Here is a 7,284-nt window from a genome sequence, read left to right as displayed (position 1 = left end):
TTGGTTTCTGTTCCACCCTAGTGAAACAGATACTCTAGATTGAAGTCTCAGCTGTGGAGAAATATCAGCAATTAAGTCACCCCCCCCACCAGCAAACAATTGGAAAAGGAAAGTCAAACCTTCCTACCACGGTGCACCCAGGGCGCCACCTGATTTGTCCTCAGGTGATTGGTTCAGTTCAAAAAGTCCAAATCAGTTCTCTCAGTCTGCACCTGTCTCGGGTGAGAGTTTAAGAGGTCTGTGGGAACTGGATCACAGGGGTCTGGTGACTACTCTGGTGTGGCTTGCTCCAGTGCTGCGTGGACTCAGGAGGAGCCACCCAGCCAATAGATCAGTCTGGGAAGGTTGATGCCTCCTTCCCCACCTTGCACCGCTGTCACACCCAGTCACTGATAGCCCTGAAGTTGGCTGACCCAATTGCCTGTAGTGAATCGTACTCCAGGAGTTTGTACCTGCCTGAATCACAAGGAAGTCTGCCAGGCCACTGTGTTCTGCTTCTCTCTAGCAGAAGGAGGTGAGGCCTGACAACCTCGGGCGCTTGATGAAGGTTGGGGGCTTTTCACTCAGGTCCAGACTCGCCCCTGATTAATGTTACTGACAGAACAGAATAGAACAACTCTGCGGTTCCCCTGCAGAAGAGAAGCTGAGTTGAGTTCCAAATTAGCTTGTCTTTGCTCTTGTATTGTCTATAGGCTGATGATCCCCTGAGGTCCAGGTGCATCTTAGGTTTAGTATAGCAGACCTCTGGGTCAGCCCCACCCTGGGAGTTTCCCCCGTTTGCAAGTTGGAGTTGCCTCAGGCAAATCCTATACTCACAGTCTCTGGTTGCCCAGGGAGACAGGGGGTGTGGCTTCAGAATATTTGGTAGTGAACCATATTGCTAGCAAAAGAGGGCTGCTGCTTTATGGCTCAGGCAACTGCTGCTCCCGTGTAGCTCCCTTCCGGCCAACCATCCTCTCTCTGCTCCTGTACCCCAGAGTCTGCACTGACCAGCTGCAGCCCAGCACTGTCTACACCCCTTGAGCAATCGCCTAAGAGTCTGAACCCCTGGGGGACAGGCCTCTAGACCTTGGAGGGAGAGCAGAGGGGAGCACGCAGAACGCTGGGAGCCTGGGGTTGCAGGCAGAGAACACACACAGCTTTACACAGTTTTATGCCTGTCCGTATTGTCACCAGAAGACAGCTGTCACACTGTGCCTCAGGGAACTGCCACTCTGGTGCAGTACCCTCTCTGCTGACCAGGACTGGTCTCCAGACCTCACTGTGAGTGAAGGGGAGTGCTGGGAGTTCAGAATTCCAGGTAGATACTATATACAGTTTATACAGTTTTATGCCTGGCAGGAGGACGCCGTGACTCCCTAGTAGGGGAGGTAGGTCAAGTTTTTAGAGGGTCTCTCCCGTGGTGTGTAGTGGGAGGACCTTTAAACTCTTCCCCATTGTTTGTGGGGCTCTCTGAGCCGTTCTCATGGGGGAGGGGACTCCCATCTGCTTGGTGATGGATTTTGTACCTTTTGTTTGTATCCTTGTGGTCGCAGCTCGCCTCAGTGGGGTTGATGTGCGTTCTTCAACCTTCTCTCTTAGTGCAGCTCAAATCCACCAGGTTACTTGCTGAATTTTTGTCCTTAAACTCTCCTACTGGACGGGAGCCTCTGTGGAAAGCTGGCTTCATTCAGCCATCTTGTCTCCTCCCCCCCTCCAACCCAATTCTTAACCTGGACAGCTTCGATTTCCCACTCAAGCTGCTACTTGGCCATAGGAGGCAAACCAACACTCCCCTAGGCCCTGTGAAGGGAGGTCCAACTCCACCCTCGAAGTTCTTTCAGTCACACCACATCCACACACTCTCACATACCTCTCAACAGACCTGTCAACAATCTAATGCCCAAGGAGTTGATCAGGCTCCTTTTCCACTAAAACTATAATGGGACCTCCAGATCGATCATACCTTGCCTTACACTTCTCCCTGTGTAAGTACCTGTTCCCGCATGTCAGTTCCTCCTGGTGTTTGACTCCTTGAAGACCTGCCAATGGGGTCCTTTCTCAGCTTAGTTAAGGCGTCTACACAGGGAGGCCAAACTGCCTCCCTGGAGTGCTCAGTGGTTCACGTCACCCAGGCTGATCAGGGGCCCCCACGTGGGTGTCCAAAGGATTGGCAGCAACTACCAGGTGCGTGTTCTCTCCGGGGGGATCTTACTTCCCGGTCAGGGAACCAAAAATGTTGCAGGAAGACAAGGCCCAACAGAGAGAAGGAGCACCCAAACACCACATTTATAAGAGGAAGGGCTTTATTCACCAGCTGGGAGCTTACGGCATAGAAGAATTTCAAATGGCTGTGCTCCCCGACTGCCTTGGTCTTTCTCTTTTTATTGGCAGTCAAAAAGTTCCACCCCACGGGTACCCTTGTCATTGGCTAGTTTGAATCAAGCGGGGGATGCTATTCCCACCCCTACAGAACTACAGGATTTCACAGAACTTAGAAATTTCCAAGTTTCAGGAAGTTAAGTTTACAAATTTCCAAGAGCTGAGTCACCACGGAGAGGACCCTGCATGTGTATCTTTGTGGTCTCTTTGAGAAGACCTGTTCTTGTAGACCTCACCCTTCTTGGCTATCCTCTCTCATTATTAATCTACCATAATTGTGAGTTGATCTTTCAGGGAACCAGATCAAGGGAAAAGGACAGGTTTTGCTATGACCCCTACAATACAGATTAGTAGAATAGATAAAAAACACAACCCTAATATCCAATGTCTCCAAGAAAACCATTTAACTCATAAAGATTCTCATAAACCCAAGGTTAAAGCATGAGAAAAAAATATCCCATGCTATGGAAATCAAAAGTGAGCAGGAGGCCCAGTGTGATAGCTCACACCTGTAATCTTAACATTCTGGGAGGCCAAAGCGGGTGGACTGCTTGAGCTCAGGGCTTTGAAACCAGCCTGAGCAAAAGTGAGACCCTGTCTATAAAGAAATAAAACAAATGGCCAGGAATTGTGGTGGGTGCCGGTAATCCCAGCTACTCAGGGGGCTGAGTCAGGAGGATTTCTCAAGTGCAAAAGTTTGAGGTTGCTAATGCTATAATGCCATGGCACCTACCCAGGGTGATAGAGTGAGACTTTGTCTCAAAAAAAAAAAAAAAAAGTGAGCAGGAGTAGCTACTCTTAGATCAGATAAGACAGATTTGAAATCAATAACTGAATAACTGTAAAAAAAAAAAGATAGCCATTATATAATGATATAGGGATCAATTCAACAATTAGATCTAACAATCCTAAATATACATGCACCTAACACCAGAGTCCCAGATTCATAAAAGAAATACCACTTGATCTAAGAAAAGAAACAAACAACATATTAATAGTGGGGCACTTCAACACTCCAATGACAAAACTGGACAGCAAAGAAACACTGAATAAGACAGGACTCTAGAACAAGTGTACTTAACAGACATTTACAGAATATTTTACTCCCAAAGTATAGATTTATGTTCTTCTCATAAGAACATGGGACATCATTATCCAAGATAGATCATATGTTAGGCCACTAAACAAGTATCAAAAAATTGATAAAAATCAAAATAATACTATGAATTGTCTCAGACTACAGTGGAATAAAACTAGAAATCAATTCTAAAAGAAATTTTCAAAACCATACAAATACATGCAAATTAAAAGGCATAATACTAAGTTAACTTTGAGATCAACAATGAAATGAAGGTGCAAAATTTAAAAAACATTTTTTAAATTAAAAGACGAACTAACAAAATCTCTGGGGTAAGTTAAAAGCAGAGCTAAGAGAGAAGTTTATAGCACTAAATACTTCCGATTAAAACACAGAAATATCATAGGCTTGATGCCTGTAGCTCAACGGCTAGAGTGCCAGCCACATACACCAAAGCTGGCAGGTTTGAATCCAGCCAGGCCTGCCAAACAACAATGACAACTGCAACAAGAAAACAGTGGCCATTGTGGTGGTTGCCTGTAGTCCCAACTACTTTGGAGGCTGAGGCAAGATAATCACTTAAACCCAAGTGTTTGAGGTTGCTGTGAGCTGTGATGCCACAGCACTCTACCCAGGGTGAGAGCCTGCAACTCTGTCTCCCCCAAAAATAAATAAATAAAAGACAGAAATATCACAAATTAATAACCTAATGTCACACATTGGGGTTCTAGAAAAATAAAAACAAACCAAACCCCAAGCTGGTAGAAGACAAGAAATAACAAAAAATCAGAGGAGAACTAAATAAAATTGAAACAAAAAAGAACAATATAAAGGATCAAGAAAACAAAAATTTGATTCTTTGAAAAGACAAATAAAACTGATATACTACACAAAAAAAAATAAAAAGAAAAGAAAAGAATTGATAGACCACTGGGTAGATTAACTGAGAAAAGAAGAAAATGATTGAAATAAGGTCAATCAGAAATGTAAAAGGAGACATTATATCATGATATCATAGAAATGCAAAAGATCTTCTGAGACTACTATGAACACCTCTGTGAACACAATCTAAAAATTCTAGAGGAAACGAAAGATGGCGGTGACTGGTTCAGTTTGCTTCAGGATCCACAGCAGGCTTTACCTGTCATTGAAGGGTCAACGTGCAGGACTTTGTGAACGAATATCAAGTTTCAGATTTTATTCTGGAAGTACAACCCTCCCAAAAGTTGAAGGAACTGATGTAACAAGGATTGAAGAAGTGGTTATTCCAAGAAAGAAATCTTGGGATAAAGTGGCCGTTCTTCAGGCACTTGCTTCCACAGTAAACAGGGACACCACAGCTGCACCTTATGCATTTCAAGATGATCCCTACCTTATTCCAGCATCTTCTGTGGAATCTCGTTCATTTTTACTGGCAAAGAAGTCTGGGGAGAATGCAGCAAAGTTTATTATTAATTCACATCCCAAATATTTTCAAAAGGACATAGCTGAACCACATATACCGTGTTTAATGCCTGAGTGCTTTGAACCTCAGATGGAAGAAGTAAGTGAAGCTGCCCTAAAGGAACGAATCAAGCTCAAAAAAGTCAAATCCTCTGTGGACCTGTTTGATCAGCTTTTGCAAGCAGGAACCACTGTGTCTCTTGAAACAACAAATAATCTCTTGGATTTACTGTGTTACTATGGTGACCACGAGCCCTCCACTGATTATCCTTTTCAGCAAACTGAACCGTCAGAGGAATTGGAAGAGGAAAGTAACAAGAAATTCAGGAAGAAGGCTGGTCATCAGATTGGAGCTACATGGAGCGCAAAAAACAATGCTGAGAGAATCTTTACATTGATGCCAGAGAAAAATTCACATTCCTACTGCACAGTGATCTGAGGGATGGTGAAACATCGAGCTTATGAGCCGGCATTAAACTTGTACACTGAATTATTAAACAACAGACTCCATGCTGATGTATACACATTCAGTGCATTGATTGAAGCAACAATGTTGGGGCTGAATGCGGGTTTTGAGGAAAAATGGAATAAAACACTGGAGCTACTGAAACAAATGGTTGCACAGAAGGTGAAACCAAATCTACAGACTTTTAATACCATTTTGAAATGTCTCCGAAGATTTCATGTACTTGCAAGATTGCCAGCAATACAGACCTTACGAGAAATGAAAGCCATTGGAATAGAACCCTCGCTTGCAACATATCACCATATTATTCAGCTATTTTATCAACATGAAAACATTTCAAAAGGATCATCCCTGATCATCTATGATATAATGAATGAATTAATGGGAAAGAAATTTTCTCCAAAGGATCTGGTTGATGGTATGTTTTTTCAGTCAGCCATGAGAGTTTGCTCATCTCTCAGAGATCTGGAACTTGCTTACCAAGTACATGGCCTTTTAAACACTGGAGATAACCGGAAATTTATGGGACCTGATTATCGCCGTCATTTCTATTATTCCAAGTTCTTCACTTTAATTTGTCTAATGGAACAAATTGATGTCACCTTGAAGTGGTATAAGGACCTGATACCTTCAGTTTTCTTTCCCCACTCCCAAACATTGGTAGATCTTCTCCAAGCATTGGATGTGGCCAATCGGCTAGAAGTGATTCCTCGGATTTGGAAAGATAGTAAAGAATGTGGTCATACTTTCCACAATGACCTGAAGGAAGAGATTCTGATTCTTATGGCAAGGGATAAGCATCCACCAGAGCTTCTGGAGGAGTTTGCTGACTGTGCCGCTGACATCAAATCTGCTTATGAAAGCCAAGATGGCAGACAGACTGCTCCAGATTGGCCAGCCATCCCTCTCAACTGTATAGCTGTCCTCTTTTTAAGGGCTGGGAGAACCCATGAAGCATGGAAAATGTTGGGGCTTTTCAGGAAGCATAATAAGATCCCTAGAAATGAGTTGCTGAATGAGTTCATGGACAGTGCAAAAGTGTCCAATAGCCCTGCCCAGGCCATTGAAGTGGTAAAACTGGCGAGTGCTTTCAGCTTACCTATTTGCGAGAGCCTTTTCCAGAGAGTAATGACTGACTTTGCCATCAGCCAGGAACAAAAGGAAGCCCTAGAAAACCTAACTGCATGGACCAGTGACAGTGATAGTGACAGCAGCAGTGACAGCGACAGTGACATCAATGAAGGCAAATGAAAGTGGGATATTCAGTAGTAATGATGACATCACCGTAGCTGCTGGACTCACACTTGAAAACAGATACTAATATTTAACAATGTTTCAAAGAAATAGAGGATGCAGATTTGGTGAATTTTGGTACTGTGAAACACTGGACAGATGCTACGTTATAATTTGCTACTAGCCAAACCACCTATTAACTGTAGCATTCCAGGCTTACCATGTAAGCTGCAGCTCTTGTGGTCAGGATAAGATCTGTATATCTGAAGTGCTGGTAGGCTGACCTCACAGTACCCTCTCCCTGCTACTGGACTAAAGCTTTTGTTGGCGTGATGTGTTGCTAAGATGTTGATCCTTTCTTCTTAAGAGACAGTGTCTAATTACATCACAAGTACTGTTGGGTCAGTAGTATCCCAATTTTGGGAATATTTATATGTGAAAAATTATACATCTTATAACTGATTAAACAGGATAATGGCAGTTGAGACTGCACAAGTGATTAATGTAAAAAAATAAATAAATAAAAAATAAAAATTCTAGAGAAAATGAATAAATTCCTGCAATCACACAACCTCCCAAGCTGAGTTGGAGAAAAATAGAAATTCTAAACATACCAACAAGTAGTGAGAATAAATTAGCAATAAAACATATGCTTCCTCCTCAAAAAGACAAAAACCAGATCATAGTGATTCTTACCAGACAT

The 7,284-nt window shown here is 43.1% G+C and overlaps 1 pseudogene across 1 annotated transcript; it reads left to right on the top strand.

Moving 5' to 3' along the window:
- Window positions 1-4,340: 4,340 nt before the first annotated feature.
- Window positions 4,341-7,082, top strand: LOC128574121 (pentatricopeptide repeat domain-containing protein 3, mitochondrial-like; annotated as a pseudogene). The gene has a single exon (XR_008376631.1). The product of XR_008376631.1 is annotated as a pentatricopeptide repeat domain-containing protein 3, mitochondrial-like (transcript).
- The last annotated feature ends 202 nt before the right edge of the window (window positions 7,083-7,284 follow it).

The sequence above is a fragment of the Nycticebus coucang genome, chromosome 21 (genome assembly GCF_027406575.1).
Source record: "Nycticebus coucang isolate mNycCou1 chromosome 21, mNycCou1.pri, whole genome shotgun sequence".
NCBI lineage: Eukaryota > Metazoa > Chordata > Mammalia > Primates > Lorisidae > Nycticebus > Nycticebus coucang.
The sequence above is the reverse complement of the archived record's forward strand: the minus strand, read 5'-3'. Positions and strand labels throughout refer to the sequence as shown.